Raw genomic sequence first — 20,193 nt, forward strand, 5'->3', positions numbered from 1 at the left:
CTCCTACATTCTCGCTAGTGTTTCTTCCAGTTAGGAAAGTCTGACTAAAGTATGACTTGGAAACAAGGATAGTTCTGTATTAACAGTATAAAGTAGGTTATTTCTGGTTCGTTTAAAAAAGTAAACTTTTTATTTTCATAACCGTTTGTTTGAATAGAAACGTGGTAAACAGCATGCTCATGGAGGTCATTAGGTCAAACCACAAAACATACAGTGGAAGTGATAAGAGCGTTGATTGAAACGTTCAGATAAATTCATCAGTGAAGACTATCAACTTCATAGGATCTTCACACATTGCTTATCTAGCATACTTGCGCTGATTTTTTCTTCACAACATCAGGCGAATCTTCACAGGCCACTCGGGTCCTTGTTCAGTCTCTTGTCATCCCATGACTGGACTACTACAACTCGCTCCTGGCAGCTTTGCCTCTAAAACACATTCCACCTCGGAAACCGATACAGAATGCAGATGCACAGCTTGTTTTCAACCTTTCTATTTTCTCCCACACCTCCCTACTGCTACATTTTCTCCTCTGGCTTCCTGTCGCTGCCCACATCACATTTAAAAGACTGAGACTGGCCTACAAAGCCAATTCTTTTTCTTCTTCTTCTTATCTTTACAAAGCTTTACAAAAATATACGATCGTACCGTATTAGAGGACAATTTTCAGCTAAAAACATTCGTAAAAATGAGACATTTCTTATTCCTTTTGCTTCATTTATTCGAACAGCTAGCTAGATCACACAACTGAAAAAGAACTACACACTGTTCACCAGTAGGTGTCCCTATTACAAAATTATTACACAACTCAAATTTAGTTTAAAAGTAAATATTCCCAATTCTACACAAAACCACAATACATTTCTATAAAGTATATAGTTCAAATATGAACAAATAAATAACACACACAGCTACACAGCACTTTACCACACTTCTAAATTTCAGACATTTTCACTATCTCCGAAGGTAGAAGGAAGACATACTTCTAGACTCTGGAACCCAGGAACTGGAACAATTTTTTAAGTGATGTCCGAACAGCTGACTCACTATCAGTCTTTAAACTACATCTAAAAACGGATCTCTTCCAGCGTCGAATGGAACGTGGCATCACAAATGGAGCGCTCAGACAGAGGTCATGATAGCTAGAATCTTAGTAATGTAATTTCCATCATAAATAAAAAGTTATTTGGTGAGTAACACATGGAACGTTTCGGGAATGTGACGTTAAATGGAGAATTCGCTTATAAAGCATTAATAACTGATTGATGAGCAGTGTAACATCGTAAACACACGCTATATGCTCGAAATGTAATTGCTGCAATACGCAGAAACATGACATCGAAGTGAATATGCGAGGAATGGCGCGGTGTTAAGAGTCAGGGCGCGAAGTCAGTCGTTGTGAATAAAGTACTGTGTAATGTGCCAATGCAAACAATGCTGGAAAATATAACACATCGTAAATAGAGCTTGACCTGACTCAAGTGAGAGTACGAATGAAATGTTCAGGAATGTAAGAAAACAGCGTGTTTGGGAATGTGACATTATGAGTGGAACGCTCAAGAAGTTGGACAGTCAGCTGATGTGACATTTTCGATAGAAGGTTCTGTAATGTGACATCACGAATGCCGTGAGCGGTAATGTGCTATTCACACCACGGTCTCATTAGTTTTTATGCGATGAGGGGTTTCGAATGGCATTGTGATGATAATGAGTCTGAGGATACGTGCATGCTGTCACTGCAGTAACAAACACACACACACACACACACACACACACACACACACACACACACACACTCACAGACTGTCATGTCACTTATTATCATCACAAAGCTATCAAAAACCTTTTCATTTCATGAATTCTAACACTAACTTACTAACAATAACACACATTTGGACCTGTCTATCTCTCACACGCCACATAGAAAAATCTATTCCTGGTGAAGCAAATCACCTGTGCAACACGGTGACCTCAGAATCGCCTACTATCATTTGCCAATCAAATACTGTTTACACTAAACAGGAAAACATCACTGCCACAGATTTTATTATGGATCATATTATATACATTACAACTGGACCTTCTTATTTCGGCTTCTCCCATTAGGGGGCGCCACAGCGGATCATCTGTCTCCATACCCCCCTGTCCTCTGCATCTGCCTCTTTCAAACCAACTACCTGCATGACTTCCCTCACCACATACATAAACCTCCACCTTGGTCTTCCTCTTTTCCTCCTTCCTGGCGACTTCATCCTCAGCATTCTTCTACCGATATACCCCATGTCCCTCCTCTGCACCTGTCCAAACCATCTCAATCTCACCTCCCTCACCTTGTCTCCAAAACATCCTACATGCGCTGTCCCTCTAATAAACTCATTTCTAATCCTGTCCATCGTTGAGTCTCTGCAACGAGTCACATGACTTGGACCGTGCATACTGTAGGCAATATACACCGATCAGGCACAACATTTTGACATTACACCATAATAGCACTTGTTAGTGAGTGGAATATATTATAATATATATTCCTTTTTCTTAACTCCATTTGCAAAAATGCTTCACTTCATTTTCATGAATAGGTTTTGGCAAAATTTGTCGTGCCACAGACGCTGAAGTAAAAGTTTCTTGTATTTCTCCGATTTGTGGTCCCACGTTTCTGCGATTCCTTCATTCACCTCTTGAACCTGGAAGTTCTGAATTGGAACTATAACCCTGATTTCATCCTATCATATATGATATGCGAGTACATATCAAGTACATATCAAATAGAATAGGCTAAGCTGCCAGTGAGCTATAACAGGTTATAGGTGAATGTAGAATAAGGCAAATTGACACACTGTGAACAAAGTAAACAGCCTAAAAAGTCAATAAATGTGTGTTTAATGATGTGTATGTGTGATTTTATTAATTAGTGTTATAAGGTCCACGTGTGTTGATGCTCTTTAGACATTGTGACAGCCTAATTAAAAATCCCAGCCAACTGTTTATAGTGTGTGTGTGTGTGTGTGTGTGTGTGTGTGTGTGTGTGTGTGTGTGTGTGTGTGTGTGTACAGCATGGCTTCTGTCACTCTGTCAGTAATACACAGCTGGTGTTACATTTCAGAGCACATGCAATGAAAGAAAAATATTACTTTCCTACCAGACACATATCCCAAAAACATCTGCTAGCCGAGGAAGAAAAAGCTTACATTCGGAGGATGAGCAAGACAAGTGTAAGCATCTAGGAAACGGTGCGTTTGAAATGATCAGTGACAGGTGTGACATCAGGCTTCAGCACAAGAAAAAAATACTTGATGATGAAAGTGAAAAACATCACCTCATAGATACAGCATTTTCCCCAAAAAAATAAAAAGAGAAAAGGTCTGGATCCCCCTGGTGTTTTACATCACTGATATTCAGCATATACGTAGAGGCTAAGTGTGTCATTTTAATGTTTACATTTAGATTTTCTTAGAAATAATTATTACAGAATATTAGCGAAAGAAAGAGAAGGAAAATGTGCGAATAAAGGACGTGACTGTTTTATTTATTTCTTTTTTTACTTGGAAATTTTGTACTCAAATTTCATTCATTCATTCATTCATTCATTTTCCCCCGCTTATCCGTAATTCGGGTCGCGGGGGCAGCAGTCTAAGCAGGCCCCCGCCTTCGACTGCTGCCCAATCCTCACAGCACCGTCCCTTACGGTCCCTCCTGCAGGTGGTGAGCCCACGGGAAGTGTACTCAAATTTGTCAAATTCATCTTGTGGCCCAGCAAATTTGTCAAAAACATCATATTCACCGTATAAGGTCCATGACATGCAAAAATCATCTATTAAGCTCAGTTTGAAAGCATGCCTTACTTAATCAGAAATGAGTATTTAAATATTTCATGGTATAAATTAATTATAATAAATCAAATCTAATTGCATATATATATTTTGCAGATTTCCTTTCATTTCATGGATTTTTGGATTCTGTGTGCAATATATGTTCATTTGTATAATTACCCAAATATAAATACCTTATTATTAATTAATCATCAAATATAAACAACCACTTTATTAGGAAAACTCATAAGGCTAATTATCCAATCAGTCAATCATGTGGTAGCAAAAGATGCAGATTCAGGCCAATAAGCTCAGATGATTGTGGCATGACTTTTGGTTCTGGGGTTTGTGTCGTGTTTTGTTTTGAGATATATTTTAGAAACTATGAATCTCTAGATTTATAAAGGATGGTGCAAAAAAACAAAAAACATCCAGTGGAATTAAAATGCTATGCAAGGAAGTGTAGCGAAGATTAGCCAGACTGATTCGAACTGACAGAAAAACTATTGTAACCAATCTTTCCAATCATTCAGAGTCCAAACGCATCTCAAAATGTACAACACATTGAATCTCAAATCGCATAAATTAGAATCGCATCAGGTACAGAAACCTGTCAGCTAACAACATTCCCCCAGATAGTAGGCAGTTAAAAAACTAGGCAACCTGACCATTGTTTTTTCAATTTTTCCAGAAGAACACAGCTAATCCTGCACCCATTTGATTTTCTTTCTTTCTTTTACCTCAGCCTCAAGCTATTGATTATCAGCATTGAGTTTTGCCGGAGAGGGTAAAAGAGTATCTGAAATATTGACAGTATGCAAGAAATCAATAAGGAAAATCAGCTGCACAACTCATTAGCAGGACGTTGAGATCAATTCACTATTATTTCAGAATAATTAGTCACTTTTGATGAGACAAATTTTGTTTTATTGCCTAAATGGCACATCACGGACCATTTGGTTTAGCTTTTGTTGTCTTTTAGACAGTTGGGTTCTACCATAAGTACTGGAGTATAGGATCTACCGTAAATACTCTAATAAATGACACCGGAAGAGATTGTACGTAAAATATAACATGGAAATTTTTTCTGGCCGCAGATGTAGGCACATGGTGAAATCAACCAAGACCAAAAGCTTTGATGGTGTGTGGGATAAGACATTATTAATTGAAAAGATTCTTCCTCTTGTATGGTAGTTTGATTTGCTTGAAAGCAGAGGACTGCCAGCTGACATTGTGTTCCTCAAATAAGGTACATACACAGTAAACACTGTCTTTCTCTGCCATGCCTCGAGCAGTGAGAGTCCTTGTACATATAATCATTGACATCCACAACACTGTGTTCCTGCACTAGTTTATCTCATGACACATCAAATGAGGAATGAAAATTAGAACTGCGATGTTGTTTCCACTCAAAAACCACGATGTGTATTTATTTTGTAATAGAAAATTGCTACGAGTGAAACACAGACAATGGAGCTTTTCTTTTATCGAACAATCGGGGTGAACTGGTGAGGTTTCCCAGTGGAATGATCGGATCCTACGTGGCAGTGAAAGCTAGAGATATGATTTGGGGCAAAAAAAACAAACAAAAAAAAAAACAGGTCAGGCTTTTAAACACACTGATCCATGGTCATGTCAGCAGTTTGACATAATGATGTCCAGACGGTCTTTTGAAAAAATGCATGGATTGGGATTTGTTAAAGATGGATAAAACAGCTCCAGGGGAGGCATGGTTTGACTTCAAAATGTGTAAAACACTTGGCGTGTTGGTGTTTTAGATATAGAACCAAAACCAAGTATATACAATTCATTACACACCTGTAAAGGCTGAAAATGACATCTGTTTTGGTCACGGGTTGTATGTAGTGACTGCAACAATAGGCTGTTGAGTACAGATAGTGGAAATGATGTGAGAAGCTTGAAAATCATGGGAAGCCTTCAAGCAAATCTTAAAATCAAGAGGGGCAAGTGGGGAAGATTTGGGAACCTTACAAACAAGGCTCCTCATCACCCCCCATTAGAGCTGTAACAGACATATCTGAAATAGAGCCAAGAACTGTTGGAGAAATGGAACTGGCTTGAAAACACCTGCAGATCCACCAGTTGTAGAACGTGTAGCCTGACCTTCTCAAGCATCACAACATCCAAGAAAAGCCTGATCAAAAAGAATAAATGTTTTAAATAGGCATGGTAGGGACTGCCACCTATAACTAACCACTCCCAAGCTTTCTCTTTTTTTCCTACTCCTTAGCAAAAGCTTCCATCCATCATTAGCCTGGTCAGGTTTTCAGCGCTCTGGCAGGCACACTACAGTTTCCCATTAGTGATATTCTTTAGAATAAGATAGGAGATTCATGAATAATTAATGAGTGCCGTGTGGCTTCATCCAATTACAGAGCACTAAGCAGCTGCTACTTCATTCAATCATAAAGCGAGTAAATCCAGTAAATGCTGGTAGATTGATGGCTGTGAGACACCTGATCCCATGGCTAAAGAGGGTGGTATTTTCCAGAGCTAAAGATAGATATGTAAAAAATGCCCCGCTTTGGAAATAGAAAAATAATAAAAATCAAAAGGTCACTACTGAGGCCTGGAGAAACAACAAACATGACTGAATGATGCTTATACCTTTCAACCTTCCAACGCTTATACTGTGTATTAGTGCCGGATTTATGGCTATAAATAAGACTTCGCTTTGAAATGCTTTTGTGTCTCCAGAAAGTCTGTTTTCAGCTATAAAATGAACGGAAACATTTCGGTTTTGATCGCCTTTAAACATTCATTGTTTCATCACCACCTTTCATTTTTGTGTCACTTCACGTAAGAGACCAGAAATGAAATAAGTAGTGAACAATTTCCTTTTCCAGCAAATCCTTTCCTTCATGATGTGCTGATCTCAGCTAAACAATATACAATGCGGCTTTTGATGCATTAAGCTACAAGAAGATTTAAAGAATACACGATGGTTAGAGTCTCAGAATATGCTATAGTAATTCTTTTCATTCGTTTTCGCCCGGTTGACATCCTTTAGCTATAAATAATCAACTAAACGTGTATCAGTATCTTAACTGGTCAACTCCTTTTAGCTGCTTTTCCACCAACAATATTAGTGATAAAACAACAAAAAATACTAGCGTCATAAATGCTAGTAGAATAGTAATTAGCATATCAGAAGCTAATTAACATTACTAGTTTTTGAACTAAACAAAAGGCTTTTTCTTGTCACATATACGTCACAGGGAATTTCTTTTTTCACATACCCCGGCTTTTTATGAAACTTGAATTAGCGAATGGGGACAGCCATGATGCAGCGCCCCCTGGAGCAGAGAGAGTTAAGGACTTTGCTCAAGAGCCCAACAGTGGCAGTTTGGTGGGGCAGTGACTTAGATTTACATTTGCATTTGCGGCATTTAGCAGACGCCCCTGTCCAGAGCGACGTACAGCGACGTGACTTGAACCCGCAAACGTTCCGGGCAGTATCCCAGAGACGACCCAAGTTTGTAAAATCAAAAAAATGTAATTAAAAGCAAAATTTTAAAACTAGTTTAGTAAAAAAAAGTAATAAATCAATATACATTTTCTTTAGTGATTAATTAATTCATATTTAATTCATATTAATAAACTTGCTTTTGAATATCAACTTATTAATTACCTATACTTTCATTTTATAATTCATATAAATTAATATATATATATATATTTTTTATATTATTGGTAATTAATTAACATTATAACAAAAGTAATTCAATTGTAATTTTCTATATATTTTTTGCTTTATATTAATTTCCTGAAGTATTTGAACAATGTTTTATACTTACACACACCGAATCCCCAAAAGGTTTACCCTCCAGCCTGCCTTTTTTTTTTAATCCCACTTTTAATGCAGCAGTAACAAAGCATGAATGCGACTTGACGAATTAGTCAATTAAGACACCACTGTCCCATAAATGAAGCATGCATTGATCTGTTGTGCACCAATGGGGTCACGGTGAAAGCTGTTTGTGATGGTGCTTGGGGTGGTCCAGGGCGAGTTCATCCCCATTCACACGCTCGTAAAAGGGGAGGAGGGAGTCCAATTGATTTTCAACAGGAGAGGAGGAACAAAGCGGCATGAAGTATGTGTGTCTCAGACGTTTAAATGCCCCAGCTCCGGGGTCCTTTCCTGTGGAGCTTAGCGTAAAGCTGCTGCTCCAAAAGCATTCCATGCCTATTTTACTTCAGTAAACAGCGTAATACTCTATTCCTAGAGTTGAACTAAAGAATCTATAATCATCAAGGAGCCTAAAATAAGCATACAAATATTTGCCTATTACTGTCCCATATTAGAAAGAAAATTGTAACAGCTGGGCTAACATAAAAACAATGCTAATAGTGTCTACAAATGTTTGCTAACTACCGAGCCTAATTCTTCATTAGCTACATTTTTGAATGGATTTTAGCCAAAGTAGATTAAAATGAACACAATATGATATAAAATAAGCTAATGAATCATGCTACATGTTTTAGCTAACACTTTTCTTCCAGGTTTGTTTTCGGAAACACCTAGACTTTTTTGGTTTTTAACAGACATGTGCATGTTTCTTTCACTTCTATGGAATTCTACTGGACGAAATTAGCGATATTAAGATTTTCCTTGACCAAACAAATATGTAAATGTACAAGTGTTAAAAAAAAACCCTCCCATAGTATGAGTAAAAGCTTAACACACTCTATGGACAGTTTTTTTCAAACATTTATTTGAAATATTTTGCCATGCCTCTTGTAAAACTTGCCGAAGGTGTTCTTTGTTAGTTGGGGATTTCTTTCGGACCTTGCGATCCATTTGATCCCAGAGCAGTTCAATAGGATTTAGGTGCGGGGACTGGGCAGGCCGTTCCATGATAATATAATAATAATACACCAACTGACTGTTTGCTTGATAAATAATGCGTACGCCTCGGCTCAGTGTCTTGTTGTATGGTGAACTTGTTTCCGATTAGCCGCAGTTAGCAGTTAGGCTAACAACACGACGTTACAAGAATAACATAGAAAACGCCCCTGCCTTGTGTGTCATTTATATTAGCTTGTTAGGGCAAACATGGCCATCACTATGGCACTCATGCTAAATGCCATTGCCTTTATGTGTAACTTTAATTTATGTGGGCTGTTATGAAGCACGCTAATTGTGTTGGCTTGACGGAGATTAACGACATGGAGTCTGACCACACGTGCCTCTGGCTTGTGATATGAGCTCTGCTGGAGTGCGCAAAACTTAGTGGGAAAAAATGCCCCATGCAAGGCAACACAGCAACTGGAACTCCGTACACGCCGCTACTCGGACCGTACAAGTGGTGCAAGTTCTCCAGAACAATAGTCCTCATTTCGTCACATCAAGCACCAAAGAAAGAGACACTGTTATTCTCTGGAACCTGTACAAGCCTATGACCCCCTTCTCCATATCCCCTATTATCCAGAGTGCTGTTCACCCCCATGGCACTCTCATTTGGTTCGGTCAGTGCATCCGCAGCCCACAATGCCTTTCTGTCTGCTGGGTAGATCTTTACAGAGGAGTTTTGCTTCCACTTCACAAAACACACTACACAAAGGAACAAGCTGTTATTCATCGCTGCCACCCAGGCCTGATTTTATAGGGGAAACCCAACAAACTCTATAGTGTGAAGGAAAAGAATGGCTTCCAGTGTTCCTTCCAACGGGGCTGTCGTAAAAATATTATTTCAGCCGCCACCAATAGTTCATAGTCTTCCAGGAGTACTCCTGGACTCTCCTTTATCACACCCAGACAGCACACAACACTTCCAGGGTGGCAGCGTCTAGCCTTCAGGTTTCTATTGTTCTGTGATATAATAATTTCCTGTGCTTTCACTGTGTTAGTGTCCTAAATGGTGTGATCTTTTCAAAGCGTAGATTAATCTTATTGTAGGACTAATGCAAAGCCAGGGTGTAAAGTCAATACTAATGCATCCTTTGAGAAGATCTGGTTTCAGGGGTTACATTTTTCCCGACTTACAACGTAAATTACGTTTATTTGACCCTACCATAACTTGACGATATTGTAAGTTGAGACATGGCCTAGACTACACAGGGGTCTTAGAGACTGGTGATCAGAATAGGGTAGTATACTGTAATTTATTAATAAATTAACACATTATAATACACAGTTTACCAAATCAAAGCAATTTACAGTACCGTAACGTGTAAACTTTATAGTGTATGTATGTGGCAGCGGCCGTGTGGACGAGCGCCAGTCCATTAATGGAAGACGGAGTGGGACACGCTCTGTTCCAAGGTCTATTTACGCTGATAAAAAGAAGAGAGACTATCAGGCTTTTGCCTAAAATTAGCTTTAAAACTCCAAAAACACAGAAAGAAAATACACGTTCTTATACCAAAACAACTAAACTCTGTTGATTGCTGGCTAGAGTAAGGCATCTCACAAAGCAGTCCTGGCAGTGTTCCAATGTACGTATGCTTATTATTAGTGAAACCAAACTCAACATACAGCATAAAGACAAAATATCCTTGTAAATGTTTTAAAGTAATTGTGGTGTTTAAAATAAATTAAATCATCAGGACACCAAATTGAACTTTTGCTCGCTTTCCACACGGACGGTATTAATTGCCGGATGTGTGCACCATGGTGGATTTTGGTGCCGATTTGAGACTTGCTGCATCAGTAAAACAAACGCTTAGTGATTAAAATTTTTTTCAGTGGATTAAAAAAAAAAAAAATTTTATACCGTATTCCGTTGCGATTAAGGTTTTAATTGTTATATTTATTTATTTATATTTATTGATATATAAACAAAAGTGTGAGCTGCATTAATCGCGTGTTAATAATGTATGCCAACAGAATTGTATTTGTTTTATATATTTGATTGCACATTTGATTATTTGATTCCATCAGTTGGTAAAACTATGCTTTGAGAAAACTGTAAGCGACTCTTTCGTGACACTCGCTTGTGCCTTCAAACCCCTCGAAGCTCTGCCCACGCAGCCGTCATCCGGCTGAAAGCCAGCGTTCACGCATCCGAGAGCAGCGCAGTCGACCTGCCTTGAGCCCTGTCATAATACAGACGGAGAAAAAAACAGAATGGTGGACAAACGCAAAGAAGCAAATCCGACTGAAAAAAGACGCCTGCGATGTCGACGGGAGCAAGGACGATGGGATGAGTGGAACGGGCTCCCTGTTTAAATCAAAATTAAAACCTCAATCGATGAGCTTTTATTTTGTTTTTGTAAAAACATCTCAGGCTGCATTAGAAATTCAGATGACAGATGGAAGCCCTTGTCTAGTATCAAGTAGGATATATGAATCTCAGCAGCATTATGAAGATTAAAATTCACCTCCAAGTGATTCTCATCCACACACAATTACTCCAATTCAATTCGGTTTTGTTTTGATTTGTATAGCACGGTTACTAATGGCCATTGTGGCAAAGCAGATGGGCAGAACAATGTTCGAATTGCAAGTAACTTTGAAAAGAGCCACATTTTAAAGTAAACCCATCCTCTAGTGCAGCGGTCCCCAACCTTTTTTGCGCCACGGAACTGTTTAATGTCGGACAATATTTTCACAGACACTTTAAGGTGTGGCGGATAATTACAACAAAATAAAATAATACGACCAGCATAAAAACTGGTATTTTCTAAATATAATTATAAACGTGAATCCACTGTGTTGTTTTTTGTTCATTTTGCTCGCTTGGGGGGTTTGAATTTAGCGGTAATATATTATGTGTTAGCGGCCGGAGCAGCCCCTTTAAGAAGGTAGCGGATGGAGGTAAGACTTGTGACCGAGGCATCATGATATGCATCAAGAGTGAGTCATAGACAGGTGTGGCGGAGAGAATCCGGCAATTTTCCATAATAAAACATCCTTCAGAATCAGATAATAAATAAAACGGAAATAATGTAAGGTATGTATTCTTTTTGTGCGGCCCGGTACCAATTGGCCCACGGACCGGTGCCGGTCCATGGACCAAAGGTTAGGGACCACTCTAGTGGGTGTTGCCAGATCCAGGCTAAACGATGAGGTGTGTTTAAAAAAAGAGAGAGATTACGAGGATCCATGATTTAAGATACATTTGGTTCATTCCACTGAAGAAGCATGAAGGTAAATTTGGACTGTAATAATACAGTATAGTGGTTTAGGACTACAATTGCCATGAACAGTTTTATACTCATGTGTTCATCAGCATACTATAATGAAAAGTCACCCAAATAAAGGTTTCCTTTTGAGCCTCACACCAAGTTTTCCCTCACCACCATCACCACTGGCCTGCTAATGAGGGATAAGCATATATGGACTAATAAATGAATTTAAAATGTATTTTCTATTGATTTCTGTAATGTCGATTCGTGACAATGTCCGCTGTTAAAAGTGAAAATACAAATGAACTAAAATTGTATTGAATTCAAACAAAGGTTCTCTGTAAACATATAGTGAATCAAAGACCCAGAATGAGCAGAGGAGAGTGTTTAAGATATAGTTTATATAGCAGCAGTACCTGGATAAGTGCGTCTGCAAAATGGCGTAAATGTAAATGTAAACCACACAAAGGCTGTATCCATTTTAATCTTTTTTTTTTCACTTCCAAAAGAATTCCTTTTTCTCAGTTTTATAAGGAACTATCTCTTTTTTTCTTTCTTTCTTTCTATTCAGATACATTTAAAAATACATTTGAAAACTGATCAGAGTTTTTAAAACGCTCCAAATTTCTTCACGTTTTCGAAACTTGCGAAATAGAAGATGAGCAATACAGCAGGGTTGCCTAACGCGTCGATCGTGATCTCCTGGGGCGATCGCAAAGGTGGTGTGGGTGAATCGCATGACATTAAAAACATCGCTATTTATTTTTTATGCATTTCTATAGTCGGTAGATCGTTTTGATTTGGTCAAAGTAGCTCACATGCTAAAAAAAAGTGTGTACACCCCTGCATTACAGAAATCCCCGTTTTACCGCAGTTCGAATCTTCACACCGCTGGTTTATTGTGGAATTGCATTCCCCACCTAATTTTCCCGGGGTCTCGGGGATAGCTCGATAAACTTATAAGGAATGTTTTTTAGGAAGTTTTATGTTGAAATAATGAAATGTATTAATACAAATATAATTACTGTATCCTTGCAAATGTTTTCTGTGTGTTTAAGGATGATTTACGGCTTAAATAAACGGAGGATTACTGTAAGTGTCTTAGCTACATGACTAGTAACGTCTTTCTTTCTATATATACAGTAAGTGTTATTTCAGTGTAACTGTGCAGTGTAAATGTTAATCTCTGTCACAGTTTATGCAACACAATCCTGCCTGCAAGTTATGCAACACACACAAACAAGTCTGCACTTTGAAATCACCAAATGCTTCATTGATCTTGTTCGAGGCATGACAGCACAAGTGTTCTTCTCCAATCGTTTTTTTTAATCTGGAGCAATAAAAAAAAGACTAGGTGTGGTTAAAGCAATATGGCAAAAATTCCTGGCCGAAAGCTTGTATCTGTTCCTGTATGTGCAATAACCATGGTTAATATCTTACTAATAAAACAGATAAAGGCAACTGCTTTTCCCATTTATTTCCATCCAACAGAGCTGACCTAAAATTGTGCATCCCATTTTCAGTTTGGAACAGAAGCAAAAGTGCGTCGATGCCCATCTTTCTCCAAACCAGGCCCAGAAACAATCCTGGGGCAGATCCAAGATTCATGAAATGTCTCATTATCTGAAAAGTATCGCGATGAGCCATCTGATGGAGTACAGCCCGTGTTCCTCACTTTCTTTCTGGAGAGCTTTTCTTTAGTGTTATTTTTATTATTCATAATTTATTATTATTTTTTGGACGTGCCAGTGGAGCCGTTTATCGAGATTTTACACCCACTGTGACCACGCGAAAGGAGGTCCAAGAGACAGATACGGCCATCTGACAGACCGAGGCTGGTCGCAGGGTTTCCGATCTCCACCAGTCATTCCTAATGAATTACGCCGCTGTTGTCTCCCACTCAACAGCCGCGCCGTTCCCTCCTGCCTACTAAACAGCCTTCGTCAGATTGAAGCGGTATCAGTTCACAGCGAGGACACAGCGGCGAGTCGCAGAGAGGAAGCGAGAAATAAAAAAGAGAGATAGTGTGGAATGGAATGGAAGGTTGTAATTGCTGTGTGTTTAGAGTAATGAAACACATTTGGCAGGATGTAGGTAGGCCTCAGACCGAGCCAACTTTATGATGCGATTTTAACAACGTGCCCTCGGGTGTCACGCGGCAACACGTACAGCCGTATGTGAGTGTAGAATCGAGGAATCGAAATGTTTTTCTGAAGGCAGCGAATGTAAATAATCATCTTGAGAACTGATCTTGGATCTCCATACACCTGTGTGAGTCAAATAGCATGATGAACTTTCCATTTATCCTCCATCCATCCATCTTTCTTTTCTTCATCCTTCTTTCTATTCTTTATTCCTTCAATTCTTTCTTTTCCAATTATTCCTTTTTCAGTTAAACTGTATGTGTTATGAGGAATGTTTTCTCTCTCTCTCTCTCTCTCTCTCTCTCTCTCTCTCTCTCTCTCTCTCTCTCTCTCTCTCTCTCTCTTTCTCTCTCTCTCTCTCTCTCTCTCTCTCTCTCTCTCTCTCTCCTCCCATTCTTTCTTTCCAAGATAACTTGTATGTTCTCTGAGGAACAATTTAATTCCTTTTCTTTCTTTTCTTCTTTTTTACCTTCATTGTTTCTCTCTTTTTCCCCAGATATATTTGTGTAAGAGAAAACCGTAAACTCGCTTCTATTCCATCTGTCACATCATTGGTTGAACGCAACAAATTTAGTCGAGTGTGTTAAACTGACAAATCAAGAAATAAAACCAGCTACTGCACTGCGCTGCACACTGTAGAAAAAAATGCCAGACATCTAGAATATAGTCCAATGTATTCAAGTATGTTCTGTGATAAGAATACAACAAGACCTATTTCTAGACATTACTCATTTCAATCTTCTTTTTTTCTATTAGTAGAAAGTTGTGCTTCTGGGTGACATTTAAAAAAAAAAAAAGAAAAAAAAGAAAAAAGCCTAAAATTAGCAAACCTACATAACATTTAAGCAATAAAAATTATAAAATAGAAATTAACATGAAATATTTCAAATGACAAAATCCTATTATAAGAAATATAACACAAAAGAAAGGAGAAAAGATCATGTCATGGCACAAAGAGGAAATGAACTGAAAGTGACAAGCTTCCTGAGACCAGTTTCACCCCCATATGCCTCAGAGCCAAGGTGTATTGGTTGCTTTTATAAAAGCCAAACCCAATCCAAATAACATGAACTGAAACCATTAAATAAAACTTGCACTTTGATTCAGACTCAAACAGGAAATTGCTTGTGTTTCAGCCTTTTAAAAAAAAAAAGATATATACATATACACACACACACACACACACACACACACACACACACACACACACACATATATATATATCTTTTATCTACTTTCGAATAATATTTATTGACAGAATATAATTTATTATTACTTTTTGAGAAGTGGTGAGATAAAAAAGTGCTTGGTGGTAATTCTGGGCAATAAGAACTGATCTGAGATCTGTGTAGTATCTGAGCTATTGGACTGACTCCAGCAATGGTTTGGGGCTGTAATAATCTCTCTCTCTCTCTCTCTCTCTCTCTCTCTCTCTCTCTCTCTCTCTCTCTCTCTCTCTCTCTCTCTCTCTCTCTCTCTCTCTCTCTCTCTCTCCTCTCTCTCCTCTCTCTCTCTCCTCTCTCTCTCTCTCTGCCACTGACCCGACAGAAAATTGCAGTATTGATCGAGCTGTGATTTGGCTACGTAGCAACTTTTTCCCCAGAAAGCTCCAGGGTCGAGGCAGGAGGTGAAGCAGGCCTGGAGTAGAATAAAAAAACACAAGAATAAAACATCAACCGGAGATTTGATAGATGATGAAAGAAGGTGTTCTTTTTTTTCTTTCTTTTTTTTTCTTTCTTTTTTAACCGTTAGGTGTGCCATCGAGGTCAGGCAGACTTTTGGCTCCCGACTGACTCCATTAAAAATCCAAACTTCAATGCCAAGGAGCTCTGGAACTGAAAAGAGGCATTAGTGCCGAGTAGTGGGCTGCATTCCTGGGCTCAAGGCCAGGACGAGCCCACAGCGGCTCGAAGAAAACCCGACTAGCTTCTTTAGCATTTCGCTGCATGACTCACAAACGCAGCAAGGACTCCAATCATTCCTCTGAAGCTGGAGCTATGCGGAAAGGTTTCGAAATGAAGAAGTTCAATACAACAAAGAACAAACACTTCTTGGTCAGAGTTTAAATCTACGGGTCTCAATGTTGAGTCTGTGAATTAAAGCCAGGGGATGCGTTTTTTTTTTTTATTATATATTTTCTGCCATTTTATTATGAGTTGAAATAATGTTAACTGGAATCGAGTGACTATTTTAATTGTAAAAAATCTTGAAATACAATCGGAGAAGGTCTGTTAAAAATGATACTATTACAAGGAACAGACGAAATAATAAATCAGACAAAACAAACACAAAAAAAACCCACATTGCGGCATTCCATTTAAAGCATTTCGTAACATACAATTATCTCATTGATATAACTGATCAGTGGCAGTGTGGTAGCGCAGGGGTTAAAAATCTAAAATTTACTCCCATTGGCCTTTTAATTTCCAAACCTGAGGCATTTTTTCAAGTATTGATATCTGGTACAAGATCAATGCCATAAAACTATAATAATACTTTTTATTTCAAACAAATACACAGATGTAGATTCATTCCTGAGCCCTTAATCTGTAAGACCTCAACCCAACTTAGATCCCTTTTAATTAAACTTACAAACCCAATTCCAAAATACACAAAGTTGTGTAAAATGTTAATAAATGCAAATCTTGCAAATCTTATAAACCCAAATTATATTCACAATAGAACATAGAAAACGTATCAAATGTTTAAACTGAGGAAGTATAATTTCAAGGAAAAATAGGGTCATTTGGAGTTTGATGGTTGCAACCATCAAAAAAAGAAGCTACAAAAATCTTGAAAAAACGTAAAACATTTTGAGAAACATTTCGCAACTAACTGACAGCAGGTCAATAAGATGATCTCAGGGTCTCTCGGAAGTGAAGATGGCCGAAGCTTTACTAATATGTGATAGACTGTGTCTACACGTTTGTGGAACAGTATGAAGTTAGTCAACATAAAATTGCAAATCAGTTGAATATCTCATCATTTACAGTATATAATATCATCAAATGTTTCAAGAGATCTGGCAACTTTTAGAAAGGTGGCAGCTCAGTGTTTAGAGCTCTGGGTTACTGATTGGATTCAATTGTTGTATATATTCTCAATTTAAATATATGATATGTTTTTTTGTTTAATTGTAAATAGAATATGGATTTATGAGATTTGCAAATCATCGCATTCTGTTTATTTTTTTGGAATTAAGGTCGTATTTCTAAATTTTTGAGATGTCGTTAGACTGGTGGTGTCCTAATGTGTTCTGTCCGATAAATAGAATTAGACAAATGTCAATAATGTTCATTAAATAAATTCATCCTGAGGTCGAATGCAATGTTTTATGATTAATAGGGTCCAAAAAAATTTTTTTATGTAAACAACAGATATATGATATAAACAGTAGGTTTATTCGGTAGTGAATTAAAAAAATGATGGTTAATGTAAGCCAAAGGAGATCAAATTTTAACAGAACACAAATAAGACTGGAACAAAAGTAATGGCACCCTATGAAGCAAGAGGAAGAGTCAAGGTTTGTCTAGCGTAGCTACAGTTACTGCTGCATTACTGGAATTTGTAGAACACATTCTGTTTCACTGTTCGGCTATCAAGTTTTCTAGAGTCTTTTAATGAAACTGTAACAGATGTATTTAGTAATTCATGGCTAATCAGCATTCATCAATATTAGCTTAAAACAATGAGAATCTCACCATATTTTGATCGGATTGCCCTACATGAAACATCTGCACAGAAATAAAATTGACAATGGAAAGCCTACGATTGCTTCCTCCGATCTTTAAGGATTCTGGGTTTTTATACGACTCACTACAACGGAAAAGTTACGTTACGCCATTGTTTTCGAAGCAGCATTAATGAGTTGTTAGCATTTTTTAGGAAGTACATTGTCATGGATGGCTGATTGGAAGCATTTCCTAAACCCTTGAGGAGATTTTTTTGGTGCTTTTGATTTTGCATGTATGGAAAAATTGAGAATTCGACTCAAGTCTTTAATAATGAATGAATATGATTTGAAAATATAATATTTTGGCAGATTATTTCAGTAAAGTTATAGGGTGAAAAATTACTCTTTTTTTTTTTATCTTGGTCTGTGATGTCCTGGTCCAGGTTTGTGAGTGTGTGTGTGTGTGTGTGTGTGTGGGTTTCTGTGTGTGTGTTCTTGTTTCTTGACTTTCTTCATGACCCCGAGGGAGAATTAAAATGCAGACATGGAACAGCAGTATCCTGTTTGGTGTGCTCTGATTTGCACACATACGCACAAACACACACACACACACACACACACACACACACACACACACACACACACACACACACACACACACACACACACACACACAAATGCAGATGTCACTGAGGCAAAGACAAGGGCCCCTGCTGAAAGAGCATCAGCTGCTGAGCAAACAAACCATGCGGTCCACATTTACCCAGACCTCAGACTTTGTCTCCACTGTTTACTCAGTGAAGTAACCAGCGTTCAACAAACCGCCCCACAATCCTCACCAAAACACACTTCCTCACAGACAATATTTGTGTTTTTACCTCGGCTTTCTGCGACTTTCTGAAACGACTTCCGATAAGCGTCCAAACAAAACTCAGCGTCGCCGCATGCGACACGGAGGCAAGATTTAAAAACTCGATTTAGTGATCACTATACTAGATTTGACTTTAGATCTGATTCCGAAAAATGGGAAATAGGGGTTTAAATACACACTGTTTGCTTATCGGATGATGTGGAATGATCTGGTTTTTTCTGACTTGAGTTTGGAAAAGAGAACAGGATTATATTTGTTTGAGGTATAACAGTGATCACCACTTTTCTGGTGCTGAATCATGATATGTGCAGGATCTGACTTCCTTCATCCTGTTTCTTTCCCATAACCTCTGTGTGTGTGTGTGTGTGTGTGTGTGTGTGTGTGTGTGTGTGTGTGTGTGTGTGATTGAAACAGCATAAAGGATATTCCTGCTTTCATTTCTTCCTTTCCAGATCATCATTTCTTTCTTTCTTTCTTTCTTTCTTTCTTTCTTTCTTTCTTTCTTTCTTTCTCTCGCTTGCACTCTTTCCGCTGTCCTCCTTTCTAATGAAACACATATAAACATCAGCAACCACATGAAGCTTCTGCTGAAAAATAAATGTGCGTTCCCAGAATTAATCCTGTAACTGGAAGAGAATGAGGATGTTTAGCTGTCCATTTAGCAGAGGTTTGGGACAGGAAGTGGCAGGGAGTGGTGCGTTTTTCCACTTCCTGAGAGCATATGTGCAGAGTGACCTCTCTCGCTGATTAGCTTTTAGATGACTGCAGCTGGATATGGGGACAGACACAAACAGACACGCACACAAACACACTTCATGCTGCTGAGACAGCATCTACCCGTTCCTGTTATGACCAAATATGCGAGGACGCACTAACACACACACCACACACACACACACACACACACACACACACACACACACACACACACACAACCTCAAAAATAACATATTCAAAACTAATGTTGAAGAAAAATTCCTTCCATCACCAATTATTCTGAAGGAAGGATTATCCATATGTCTCACACACACACACACACACACACACACACACACACACACACACACACACACACACACACACACACACACACACACACACACACACACACCACACACACACACCACACACACACACACACACAGGACAGGACTCAGGCCAAGCCACTGTGGTGTCTCTATGACTTATGGAAATGAGACCCCAATTCAAAGATTTGAGAAAAAATAAGGTTACAGATGTTCTCTGGTCTGAAATCCAATGCAGAGGGGAAACAAACAGACCTCCAGCTCTGGACACAGTCCCAACCTTAGAGCTTAAACCAGAAAGACTTTTCTCCTGACCCTGGTGTGGAAGAGCTGAACAACCAGTCTAATCACACTGATATCTTCATCAGCTACAATTTCAACTGTAAAAATTAGGACATTTATTTTTCCAGCCTTTTTTAATTTTTTTCCCACTTTTTACTTGTGCCCTTCTTTCCTTTCCCATCTTCTACTTATTACCTTTTTTTCTTGTTTATCTTTTTCTGCCTCTTTTTTCTTTGTCTCTTTTTTCCTTTCTTCCTTCCTTACATACTTTCTACCTCCCTGTGTTCCTTTAAAAAT

The 20,193-nt window shown here is 38.4% G+C and overlaps 1 protein-coding gene and 2 long non-coding RNA genes across 3 annotated transcripts in view; 1 reads left to right on the forward strand and 2 right to left on the reverse strand.

Moving 5' to 3' along the window:
• Window positions 1-20,193, reverse strand: part of LOC310719590 (mannosyl-oligosaccharide 1,2-alpha-mannosidase IA) — a 207,509-nt gene that overhangs the window by 159,504 nt on the left and 27,812 nt on the right. The gene's annotated exons all lie outside the window — the stretch shown is intronic.
• LOC310719601 overlaps window positions 1-20,193 on the forward strand; it is a 310,811-nt gene that overhangs the window by 105,168 nt on the left and 185,450 nt on the right. The gene's annotated exons all lie outside the window — the stretch shown is intronic.
• LOC310719602 lies at window positions 3,920-11,892 on the reverse strand. The gene is made up of 2 exons (XR_014531530.1): window positions 8,308-11,892; window positions 3,920-8,091 (listed from the first exon to the last, which is right to left on the reverse strand). It is a non-coding gene; the product is annotated as an uncharacterized lncRNA (long non-coding RNA).

Source organism: Silurus aristotelis (genome assembly GCF_946808225.1).
Source record: "Silurus aristotelis genome assembly, chromosome: 25".
Classification (NCBI taxonomy): Eukaryota; Metazoa; Chordata; class Actinopteri; order Siluriformes; family Siluridae; genus Silurus; species Silurus aristotelis.